Below are 13,625 nucleotides of genomic sequence, written 5' to 3'. Positions count from 1 at the left end.
TCTCTTTTATTATAAATAAATGGGCCTAGCTGGTTTCTGACTTTGAGTTGTACCTTCTTATTTTTGCTGTGGAAATGGACCATGTCTGCATTCCCAAATTGTCTGAAATACTCTAAAGCAAAAAGTCTCATAGGGACATATCTTGGTAGCCTGTATGGGGCTAACTCACAACCATATATTCTGGTTACTATATGGTGTTGGTAAAAGTACCAATCCCCAATGCTGTAGGCCTTGGAGAGATGGAGGATTCTTTGCATCTCATCTGTCAATCTTGGAGGAGGGGCACTCAACAACAAGGACATGGCTGGATGGATAAAAAGGTCTATGAATTCACAGTAGCTGTATGGTGAATAAGATGTATGATGAAAGATTGAAGACCAAAATACCACAGACCTTGGGTTTCCCTGAGCATCAAACTTCTTGAGAGTAATAGGGAAGCTATCAGGCTGGTAAAACAGGAACAAGTGATAGATGTAAGAAGTGTATCTAAATATCCTTTCCCTCTCTAGGTTCATCAATTGCTCATGAATTTTATTGGCAATGTATGCAGCATAATCATAGTGAACAGAAGGAGGCTTTCCAGGGGAGAAGATAGACATCATTGCCAGAATGGTTTCATCAGCATCCTCAGTTGACCTGTAACCCAGGACATAACTGATCATATCCACAAGCATCCTGCCCAACTCATTGAAATATACATTTCCTATAGGAGGGGTCCTCACAGTTTGAGAGCCTGGTTCAATGAATAGCTGATTAATCTTTATGATTTGGGCACTGGACAGCTTGCCTCCTTGGTCTATTAAGTGCATCATGGACAGAGGAGTCAATGGCTTTGTAGTGTGAAAGTGCAGCATTTGATTTATAGCCTCAGGGGTGACATGGAACAAAACTGAACCTGAGGGACTGAGGACAGCTCTTTGACATGGATCATAGTTGGCACTGCATCTATGAATCAAATCTGGGAGGACATTGACTTGAGGAAGATTGAAAATGGGCAAATTGGAGTCCCAAATCCCTAGAATATCAGTTCCACTGAGATGTTTGGCTTTCAGCTCATTGAGTACATGAATATGATACTTGCTGTACATTGGGATTACTTCTGCCATCTGGTAGTCTCTGTCAGCCAGGGCCTGCCATTCTAGCTCTCTTTGTGGGGCATTTAAGGGTGCAATGTTCAATGCCACTGGTGTATCCATGGTTTTTGTGTGTTTTAAGCAGAATTTTAGCGAATTGCGGGCAAATGCAACGCTTGCGCAGTAGGTTGATATAAACTTGGAGGATTTGCAGTGACAACAGGGTAACTGAGGTACAACTGGGCACAATTGGCTGATATGAGGGCAATTGACTTAGTTGCAGGGCAATGCAGCTTAAATTCTCGGTGAAATTGGCAGTTTTACGGTGTTTTAACAGTGCAGAACGGAATAGACCAGGCGCAGGAAGAATGTAGTAAATACCTGGTCGCAGCGCAATGGCGGAGGCTTGGTTCGAGTTGACTTGTAGGCGGCCACGGCTCTGGAGTGAGTTTCAGCAGGTTGGCGGCGAAATGGTCGTGAAAATGCATGCAGGGAGCACAGTGGTCTTTTGTCGAAAAGTGCGAAAAAACCGTGATTTTTGGCCAAATATGGACATTTTGGGCTTTGGCGCGTTTTTTGGATGACGTCATCAGGTGGGGTCGGGTACGGAAAGGTGACGTGGCGGTCTGTGAGTGGTCCATGTGGATGGGGGACGTGGCGGACAGCTCAGGGCGATGGCGAATGGAGCGGTGATGCGACGCTGAGGTGGCAGTGACGTAGGCGTGACATGGTGGGCGGTAAACAAAAGCGGTAAGTGGTAATATCGGACCGCTTGAGGTACGGGCGTGGTTTTGGCAGGAGGCTGCCCGATACAACTCAGGAGCGACGCGTGGCCGAGCCCTGACGTCACCCTCTGACATTTTTCGAGTGCTAACGTACAGGCATCGGAGGCGGTCCGAAATCAATGTGAGCCGTCGAATGGGAGGGCCCAGATCCGACGGACGACGGGATGGAAAATTGCCAACAAGATACGGCGGGACCCGATGCATTATTTTAATAATTTTCTTTTGTTTTTTGTGAAATGCGCATTGTAACAAGAATTTTGGATAAGCGGCAAAAGTGGGTTTAGCGATGGTTTATAAGCCAAATGGAGTTAGGGCTGTAAATCAAGCGGGTCTTGATTTAATCCCGAGGCATAAGGTTAGCGCTATTCTGCCTTTAGCGCTTTGATTTCTTAGCGCTCCAACCTTTGAAGTTTTAAGGCTATATTGCCTAGGGAAGGGGGAATATATATTTTGGGGCTTTTTTTTATATACAATGGTGATATAGTAGTAGGGAAAAGGGGAATATAGGGAATTAAGTAGTAATGGTTAATAGTTAATATGGGAGGGGAATATGAATGAGAGGTGATAGACACTAAGTTTTTAGGGAACAAACTTAGCTTTGAGAGTAGATCAAAATGAAAAGGTTTCTACACAAGAAATGTGGCTCTTTATGAAACAAGAATCAACAAAAGAGTTTGACTTCTGCAATGAACAAAGGTGGTATTGGGATGTTAACAAGGAGTCTGATGGGGGATGATTGGGGAGTTAGACATGCTTCACTTTGTTGGTACAAAATTGCTGAATAGGAAGATCTGCACTTGCCTCCATGTGTTTCCTTTGCTTAGGCTAGTGATATTAAAGAAAACATGCTTCTGCAACCCCACCTACCTACCCTTTCTATTGCCTAGCATTTTTTGTTACTTCAAGGAGGGTGCACTTAGATTTGTAAACCCTCATGTGCTCTTTTCTTTTCCTTTGGCATTTTCTTTTGATTTTCTATCTAAGGCTAGCCTTATTACTTCCAAGGCCCCAGATTAAGCAGTTGGGAACCTTCATTCTCTACCTAACTACTGATCTGCCAAGATTGAACAGTTTGGACAGATTTATTTCTCTAATCTACAACAACAATTGAAATATGGCATGACCCAGCTTAGACTGTTGGATCACCCATTCAGAAGTAGGACAGCATCAAACAACTGCAGATAGGTGTTTTCCACACAAATATGAGATCTTTGCACCATCAAAGTAGAACATATTGGCACTTCCCCTGTCAATCATGAAAAATGAAACCTATTGGTATAGGTAGCTAACAGTGGCTCCACTTGGGGATGGTTTTTCTACTTTGAAAGACCAAGAACAGCAGGTCAGAATGCCTTGGCCCTTGACTTCTTATCAAAACTTGAGAGCTTTCTCTTTGGATTTCAACACTGGAATCTGTCACCATTGTGGAACTTCTGAAATAAAAGCCTTTTCCTGCTTATTTACAACACTTCTGAAACTGAACTATCTATATGGTGAAAGGAAATACTATATACAAATGATAATGTACAGGGCAGAGCCATGCTATATACATGGAAAGTAATCAAAATAGTGCTTTAAAATCCGGCCATTTACAGGGCCCTCTTCAGCTTCAGTGTCATCCAAATTCTTCAAGAAATAAGTGTTATTTCCTTGCACTGCTTGAATTACAAAGGGTCCCCTCCAAAGGGAGTCAAATTTGCCATGCTTTCCCTTGTCTTCTCTTCTTGAATCCCATTTAAGCACTTTATCACCAATAAAGAAATATTCAGCCTTGGTTCTTCTATCAAAGGCTTTCTTCATCTTCTCTTGTAGGACTTGGACTCTGCTATACACTTGATCTCTGGTTTGCTGTAAACAGATAATCTGATTGATTCTTCTTTGCATGTCATTTGGTTCAGCTTGACTTTCTTGAAGTAGCTTCATGACAGGGACCCCTAACGATGAAGGGAATTTGGCTTCCATTCCATAAACCAACTCATATGGGCTGACCCCAATAGATCTTTTGGTTGTCAGCCCACAAGGCATTTACAAGCTTCTTATGCCAATTTTTCTTATTCTCTTCCAGTATTTTCTTAATGATGTTGATAAGACTTTTGTTAGATGATTCAGCTAAACCGTTGCCTTGAGGGTAGTATGCAGTAGAATGGCCCAAAGTGATATGGAATTTGTGACAAAAGTTCACCATCTTCTTGGATCTGAAAGCAGCAGCATTGTCTGTTATAATCTTGTCAGGACAACCAAATCTAGAAAGAATATTAGTTTCAAGGAATTGAATGATAGTAGAATCATTTGCTTGTCTGCATGGAACAGCCTCAACCCATTTAGTAAAGTAATCTGTGGCTGTCAGAATCCATTTATGTTGGCCTGAGGATGAAGGATGAATTTCCCCAATGAAATCCAAGCCCCATTGCTGAAAAGGCCTTTCTGTTGCAATAGGTTTTAAGGGAAGTTGTAGTAACTTTCTTTTTCCCTCAAACACTTGACACTTGTGACATGTAGCGGTGAAATTTTTAACATCAGAGAACAGAGTGGGCCAATAGTAACATGCCCTTAATATCTTATCCACAGTGGACTTCCAGTACAAATGTCCACCACAATCACCTGCATGGAATTCTTTCATAACATTGTTAGTCTCATCCATATTCAAGCAATTCAGCAGTATACCTTCATGATTTTTCCATAGTAAATTACCATCTATAACACAAAATCTTGAAGCTTTCATTTTTAGAAATCTAGATTTGGTTCTGGACAATCCTGGGGGAGCACACAGGTTTTGCAATATATAACAAATGTCAGAATACCACAGGGATTGTTCAAATGCTACCTTGATCTTTGGAGTCGCCAGCTCCGATTCATTGTCCAGTTGGTTAATATCCAAGGCTTGGAAGTTTGCTTCTGACATCAATTTAGCCAAACCTTGCCCTTTTATCAGTTTTGTAGGTCTTATCTCAATGTCAAATTCCAATATGTTAGCAATCCATTTTCCTCTTCTGCCCTCTAAGCTTTCTTGAGTCAGTATGTCTTTCACAATGATATTTGGTACATAAGCAATAACATGGGAGTATAGGATGTAGATCCTAAAGTCTTTGATGGCTTTGACCAAAGCATAAGCTTGCTTTTCCATGATCTGATATTTCAGAGGTGCATCTCTAAGAGCTCTACTAAAGAAAGCAATAGGTTTTTCATTCCCTTGATCATCTTTCTACAATAAGACAGTAGCAATGGTATGCTGGGAGGCAAAAGAGAAAATGATAAATTCTCTGTCAAATTGAGCATTTGTTAAGACTGGGGTTTGGGTGAGGGCCAATTTAATACCTTCAAAAGCTTGGTTGGCTTCTATTGTCCACTTTACTTTTGAATCCTTTTTTAGCATGTTGTTTAGTAATCTGATCAATTCTGCTAAGTTTGGGATAAATCTCCTTAAAAAGTTGATCTTTCCCAAGAAGGCTTGTAATTCTTTAATATTTCTTGGATGGGGCATTTGCAAGATGGCCTGTATTCCGTCTGGGTCAATTCTAATGCCCTCCTTTGAAATAATATGACCCAATAGCTTACCTTCTTCCAAACCAAATAGAGACTTCTTAGGATTTAAGGAAATCCCATATTTCCTACATGTTATGAATATTTGTCTCAAGTGTTTCAGATCTTCTTTGTCAGATTTTGAGAAAGGTGTGAGGTCATCTAAGTAAATAACAAGGAACTCATGAATCTCTTTAGCAAAAGCAATATCCATTGCTCTCTGAAATGTAGCTCCTGCATTTTTCAACCCAAAAGGCATTTTGACATACTTGAAAGTTCCCCATGGGGTTGTGAACGCTGTTTTATCCTGATCATCAGGGTGGACTAGGATCTGATTAAAGCCTGAAAATCCATCAAGCAATGAGATTCTTGAAGCCCCCACCACTCTTTGGAGAATGTGATCCATTTTAGGTAAGGGATAATTGTCTTTGAGGGATACTTGATTCAAATTCCTTAGATCAACACAAAGCCTAATCTCACCAGTCTTCTTTCTTGTGGGGACCAAATTTGAAATCCAGTCTGAAAACCTGATTGGTGCTATGATACCAGCTTTAAACATTTTTTGTACCTCTTTCTCAATTGAAGGGAGAAGCATAGGATTGATTCTTCTCAATTTTTGCTTGAATGGCTTTTGATTAGGCTTGAGAGGGATGGTGTGTTGAATAACAGAGGTGTCATAGGACTTCAAATCCTCATAACGCCATGCAAACACATCTTGGAACTCTTTAAAGAGGTCAATGTACTTGGGCTTCTGGTCAGGAGGTAAAGATGCAGACAATTTTATTATCTTGGGTTTTTTAGTAGTTCCAATGTTGCATTCTTCAATGGCAGCATTAAGGGGTTGCATTTTTGGTTTTCTAGGAACATCATTTGAGTCAAAAATGTCCTCCAACGGAGTCAGGCCTGTTGGTAGAAAATTGCCTTTTAGCTGTATGATTTCTGCCTCTGCACCAGTTATTTCATCAAAATGCAATTGTTTAAGTTCTTGTATTTTTTCCTTGTCAAAGGTTGTTGGACAAAGTATTTGATTTGTTGTTTTGGGTGATATAGCTGTTTGGTCCTGTTCACTTAGTGGTTGTGTGTCTTTCACAGAATCAACATCAATGTTCAAACCTGAAAATTCATGCTGCAAGGTCAAGAAACTATTTATATGTGTGTCATCCTCAAATACTTGCCAATCTTTGACATTGTTTGGGACAGAAGGTCGGTGTTTTATGTTAGCTGTAAAACAATGGTTGGGTTCAAAAGGAAATTTGAATGTACTAGCAAATGTAGCTAAACTGTGTGCATGAAGGTTGTGGGTCCTAGGTATTTTGGTCATCTGAAATTCAGTGAAAGCCTTAAGTATTTCAATAGCAACAGATCTGTATGATCTTAGTCTTTTGTCATTGGTGACAAAATTACCTTTCACTTGTTGAATAATGAGGTCTGAGTCTCCCATGATTGAAACTTTTGTGGCCTGTAAGGATTTTACCAGTTTGAGGCCTAGCAGAAGAGCCTCATATTATGCCATATTATTAGTACATCTGAAATTAAGCCTATAGGCTCAACCTTCTGCATGATTGCTTTGTTTGTTATGGATCCACACTCCAGCTCCTGCCCCTAATTTGTTGACTGATCCATCAAACTCAAGAAACCAAAGGATCTCTTGATTTAGGGGATTTTTAACATCTTTTCTATGACTTGGGATTATAAGCTGGAGGTCTTGTTTTTCATCTGGTTTGTCCTCTAGAATTGTCTCATCAATTGATTTCTCAATCTTGATTTCTTGGGAACTTGATTGCTCACTCATATGCAGATCTTGTTCAAGTAAGACATATTTTTCATCACATATTGGACCTATATTGTCATTGAATAGAATGAAGGAATCCATGTCTGAATGGACTGCATAAATAGGGAAATTTTGAGGTTTTTCTTCACTGCTCACCATATATTTCATGAGTGACTCTCTGTATAGCCTCTTTGGTTGCCCAAAGATAGAGATGGTGGCATATGACATGTCTAATTGCAGGGAACCTTGGAGTTTGGCTCCCCATGATCTTGATAACAGCATTCGATATTTGGGTGGGATATCAGCAACTACAACATCCATTAAGATTGTTTTATTTGGGTACTAGACAAGGGAAACACATAGATCTTTTATCAGGCCTAAACGCTTAACTTGGCTGGAGTCAAATGAAAATAGGTCCTTATATGGTCTTGTGATGTCTAGATTCAATCTCTCCATCACTGACTTAGGCATAAGGTTATGAGAAGCGCCTGAATCAAACATTGCATTGTGTAATATCTTATCATGAATATGCAAGCTGACATAAAAAGGTAAGATTCCAGTAGCTCCTGTCTTTCCATCAACCTCTGGACCGAAAAGCAATTCTGGGGTGTCATCCAACACATTGACATCATCTTTGTTGTGGGTCAGTTGAAGGGACTTCTTGATTTGTTGTTTGTAAATGTTATGCTTGGCTAGCTCTGAAAGAGGAATGGCTATCTTTAATTTGCCAATTTCAGCTTCTAAGTCAAAAGGTTTTTCAGATTGGATCTTGGTGTTCTGGTTGACCACTTTTTCTTTCTCAATTGAGTTTTTAGAGGCTTCTTCTTGACTTTCAATCTGATCTTGAGGTTTGTCCTTTTTACTCATCTTTTGGAAAGTGTTGCTTGGATTGTGCTGTAAAGGTGGTGCAACCACTGGTTGTTGATTTGAGGGAAATGCTTCGGTTACCTCTTCAACTGTTACTTCATTAGTAATTGAATCAGTTTTGTTAATAGGCCCTGTGACAGTAGCTTTCTTAGGCAGTGGGGTGTCCTTTGTTTTCTCAGGTTGTGTCACATTTATAGTTCTGCTTCTCAATTTGTATTGCTTATGAACTTCAAAAACAGCTGTGTCATAGCCTTGTTTGAAGTCAAATGATTCACCTGATTTGGTTTGGAACTGATTTATGTCTTCATTTTTATGATCTTCTTGACTCAGAAAAACTTGCTGATCATCGTTCAGGCCCATCAAATTGATGTGGGTATCATCTATCTGCTCACTAGAAGTGGATGCTTCAGCATAGTTTTCTTGGAACGGAGGCCTTATCTCTGGTTCAGGGCTGGCCTTGCCAATATTAGGATTTTGATTTCTCCTAAAATTGGGATTCCTGATAGGATTGTTCTGTGGTGCTTCCCATGATGACTTCCTCTCAACTGATTCTACTCTGTCACCTAATCTATGCATACGAGTGATTATTGCATCCAATTTCTGATCCCAGCCTTAAGGCTCTTCTTTGAAGGTAGTCTTTCTTTCAGTTCTGGTCCTATTTCTCTTAGCTATCAGGTTGGCTTCTACACTAACTGCTATGTCTTGCATCTCAGCTAAAGTTCAGGGAGCTCTTTCTCTCAATTGGTATGCCATATCTGAATCAAACCCATCAGGAAAGGTGTATAGAGCTAGATCAGGTGGGGGTCTGAGATTTGGGGAATAGCATTGTAGACATTGTTGAACCGAGCACAATAGTCCAAGACAGTTTCTTGGGGACCTCTTTTGATAGTATTGTATTCAGATAAAATATGAAGTGGATCCTTTTTCTTCTCCCATCTGTTGATAAAGGTTTGATACAGGGCTTCAGGGTCAGCTATGGAGTTTGCTGGGAGTGACCTAAACCATGATCTTACATCTCCAGTTAGACTTTGCACAAAAATTTTCATTCTAACCCCATCATCATCTATCTCATAATTTTCAAAATAGTCCTGCATTTTCTTAGTATGTTGAAGGGCTGGATAAGAGCCAGTACCATCAAAATATGAAATCTTGCTTTGGTAATCTTGAGGCATAGGCCCTGGATTGGCAGGTAACTGCAGTGGAGCATATCTATTAGCCATGTTTGGTGGGACAATAGGGATAACAGGAATTAATGGGACAAGTGGAGGAAAGGGGATGAGAAGGGTATGTGTAGTTGATGGAGGGGTTGAAAGGACACCTTGTGAAGTGGATGAAGAACTAGGAGAGTGTGTAACAGTGGTATGAGGATGTAGAGAAACCTTAGCAGGGGTTGGAATATTAGTTTGTAATCCTGCTTCAGAACTTGAATCTGATAAAGTCCCTTCTGATTTGTGTTTCTTAAGGATTCTTGGAATCAAGTTTGGGTTTTGGAACTCAGGTGATGGATCTGGATCTGGGTTAGATCTTGTATAGCGAGTTTTCTTCTTAGGAGCCAGTTTCTGTGATTTTCTTTAGGAGAATTTTCTAAGAAGCATTGATATTTGACAAGGACTGATCAAGTATAGCACAACTGTATGGAACTTAAGACTGAATAAAGATTGACTGAGGCAGCTTTTATGTACTCCTGCAAATGCAAAGCAGAGGCAGTTTCTAAGGCTGTCTAGCTGTCACTCAGGCTTTATCTACAGTATTAAGAATCAGACAGGGGGTTTATGAATTTCATTCACTCCCCAGTGGAGTCGCCATTTATGTTAACACCCAGGTTGTTCCCTTTGACTCCTGAGGGAATACGGCCGGGGTAACCACTAACCAGGCTTTGGATTGCAGGTTCTAGCCTACCTATAATCAGAGAGGGCTCTCTCTTTTAGTTTTAATTTTGTTTTTGAGGATTTTAGGCTAGTTATGAGGTGAGAGTTTTGTTTAAAGTTTTGGTTGAATGATGTTTTCCAGTAGCTGAGATGAGATCTTCAGAAGGTTCAGTCCATTGGGCAATGGAGTCTGTGATTATGGGTTGTTTGAGATATTGAGTAAGATTGCTAAAACTGCAGGGCCATATAGATATATCATGAAACAAACTTAAAATTGTGAAGATGAAATATGTCTAGCCAGTGAGAGGCAACTAAGATTCTTTCACTAAGCTGGTGATGTGGGAAAAGGATATATCACTCAGGAGCAGATTTGAATTCCTGAATAATACTCACTGTGAAAGTTTTAGTATGAAGGTGAAGCAACTAAGAATTACACTTTCATAGCTAATACTGGAGAAAACATTCATAACAGCATAGATTGAGTTCAGGGTGTTTAATGAACAAATCCTGAACTATTCTTTTTTTGTGCTATTAAACTGTGAAATATAGAGCATGAGCGGATTATGATAGAATGAAATACATAACAAGAAGGTTCAGGAAACTTATTGTGCCATGAAATATGCAGGAATCCTGTAGCAGTAAGCAATCACACCACAACACATCAAAACAACTCAGAACTTCAGAAATTCCATCAGTTCCTTGTACTAAAAGTCTGAAATTTACAGCATAAGTTCTCCAGAAGAAAAAATCAACAACCCCAGCAAGCTTATGCGAGGGGATATATATACAATCGGTTTTACAAAATATCTGAACGCCGAGTCATTTGCTCAATAACTACGTTCACAAACTTTCAAAATAGCAGATAAAAAAGTTATTGCTATTTTAAATATACAATGAATACCCTTCAGTTTTGTCAGAAACTTTTTTGACTTTTGGAGGCCACTGAGTCGGTTGGGCACTTTGTATTAATTTTGAATGATATGCTCTTTATTGCTTGGTCGAGGTGCGGCTATCTCAGCCCTGTCATCTGCATCTTTCGGTGTTGCTTTAGTGTCCAAATTTGTTTTCTGAGTTGGCTCTGTCCACTCCTCTCCAGTCATAGTAAACATATCAATTTTCTGAAATTGCTGACTTATAATTGATGTGCAAAAATTTAATGAAAAATTTGCTTGTTCACAGCAATGTTTGTATCATGCTTGTCCACCATTCCTGAGTAGGCAACTGATGTCTCAAAATTGTGCCCAATGTTTCATCTGCCTCAGTATATTTGTAGTAATTTGGAGGCACTTCAAACAGATGTCTGATCTCATTCATGATAAAAAACAAATTCTCTATTCTGTCATAGAGGCTCTGCCCAGATGCAAGCCCTGTTTCCTCTGGGGTACTTGATGCTGCAGTGATCTGATTGGTGGCAAATGTATTTACCCTCTTGGCATAGTTTTCATGGGATAGTAGCCTTCCTGCACTGTTTAGTAAGCTGGGAAGGCCTCTGTTATGCAATGCTGTAAATTTCTCCATGAATTTGTTCACCTCTGTCTGCATTTCTTGGCATCTTCTATCCAATGTTTGCACAAGATTTCTCAAAGTGAGCACCCTTTTTACTAGTAAGATGGTGTCAGTTCTGTTAGAGATGCCCATTGCTGCCAGCTGAGGGCCTGTGCGGTTGTTAAGGACATTGATCATCCTATTGGCTATCTCAGGCATATTGCCTAGAGATGCCCTTGCTCTTTGGCTTTCTTTTTGGGCCCTGCCTATGAGATCTATGTGCTCATGGATGGTTTCAATATATTGCCATTGATCTGTTATAGACTGACCAATGTTGGCCCACAGGACTTTCTTGATTTCAGCCACCACTTTGTCAAGAGAGAGCTCTTTCTCCAGTTCTTTTATCTTCTTCTCAAGAGCCTTCACCTCTCTTGTTTTTTCAGCTACAGTTTGCTTTGATTTATCATACTTTTCATTAAGTGTAGCTAATTTTCCCTTGGCCTCATTTAGTTCTGCCATCTGGGCCTCTAGAGCTTGAAGTTCTTTCATCATATTCTGCATATCAAGGCTGGGTGCCTGTCCTGATGTTGTTGCCGGTGCTGCTGCTGTACTTGGTGCTGATGTTGAAGGGCCTATCCCAGCTGTTTTTCCTGTGGGAGGACTGATAATTTGAGGAGGTTCCTCAAGGTTAATCACTGGCTGTGGGGGCTGAAATGTCTGCCCTCCTTCTTTCTGTTTCAGGGCTGCCTGTAGTGCACCCTCTGTTGCTATCAATCGACCTTCTGTTTCTACCAATTGCTTGTGTAGTGTCAGCAGCATGGCTGCTACATCTTGGTCCTTTCTCTGCTGAGCAACATCTTCTGTTTGAGGGTGAAGGGTTGCTGGAATTTTGACCATCTTCCTCAAAGCTGCTATATCTGCCTCTTTTTCCTTTAGTAATGCCTGCACAGCTTTGGGATCACTTGGGTCATGCCCAAGCTCTATAATGATATCTTCCAAAGACCTAATCCTGTTGTCTTTGGCTTGAGAAGATGCTTTCTCCAATTCTAATTGGGCAGTAGTATTATGGAGACTATTTTGCAGTTTGTGTGCTAGAAAGGTTTTGTCTGCAAGAGAGGAGTAGACCATCTCACCCGTTTGCTTATGTAGCTCAATTTGGTCCATTGGGTGGATGTCCTTTGCAAATACCTCAAGGTTGGTTCTTATGTAATCTGCAGCTGACTGTGGCTGCAGCATAGTAGGCATGAAATGACTCATAGTCATCTTCCCCTTTGTTATGTCATATGCTGACATAAGCCTCTGTTGGTTTGTGGGAGCCATTTTGAGCAAGTGATTGTAAAGCTGAAGTCTAACTGGCTCATTCCTCTTCTTAATATCAATGAATTGTTGCTTTATGCTGGATTCTGCCCTTCTTTGCTGGCTAGAGGAGCTGACCTCTCCTCCAAGTGGTCTTTCTTGTTCCTGTTGGAAGGAACTGGCTGATGCTTCCATGCTAGGGGGGCCCATACCTATGGATGGCCCAATAGGCATCTCTTCTTCAGAAAAAGGATTTAATCTTTTCCTTCTCTTCTGTCTATCCCTCTTCCTGGTTCTCTCTTCATTCAATGGGGTTTGGAGCACCGAGGTATCCACTATTGTTTCCTGCCTTGGAGGCACACTCTCTTGAGCCTGTTGCTCTGTAGATACAGGGACCTCAGCCATTTCTTCTTGCTGTTTGGTTTGCTCTTTCTGTTGTTCTGATGTTGGGAGCGGCTGATCCTGCTCCATTTCTTTCCCTTTATCTGTGCTGGCTGCCTGAGGAGTAGTTTGAGCTGCTTGCTGAGGAGCTGTAGAAGATGAGGCAGCTGCTCCAAGTTGAGTATGAGAAAGAGAAAAAACCTGCCCACAATATTCCAGGTCAGCTTCCTTCTCAACTTTCTTGGCTTCTTTTAATGCTATTTCTTCTTTAGTACTTGCCTCTTCTAGAGTGCCCTCTTTCCATCTTAACAAATTTGCATATTTTTCAATATGAGGAAACCTGACATGATCATAGAGAGCCAGCTTATATTTAACCCTTCTAAGACTAATGAAATGATTGGGATCATAGGGTATCCAGAGGAAACTGGTTTGCAACTCGAGGCACTTTAGGATCTTATCTGCTTCTTGCCATGCCTCTTCTCTTTTATTATAAATAAATGGGCCTAGCTGGTTTCTGACTTTGAGTTGTACCTTCTTATTTTTGCTGTGGAAATGGACCATGTCTGCATTCCCAAATTGT

This window comes from Pinus tabuliformis, chromosome X (genome assembly GCF_031772625.1).
Source record: "Pinus tabuliformis cultivar Carrire ecotype Pingquan chromosome X, CPIR1, whole genome shotgun sequence".
Classification (NCBI taxonomy): domain Eukaryota; kingdom Viridiplantae; phylum Streptophyta; class Pinopsida; order Pinales; family Pinaceae; genus Pinus; species Pinus tabuliformis.
The sequence above is the reverse complement of the archived record's forward strand: the minus strand, read 5'-3'. Positions refer to the sequence as shown.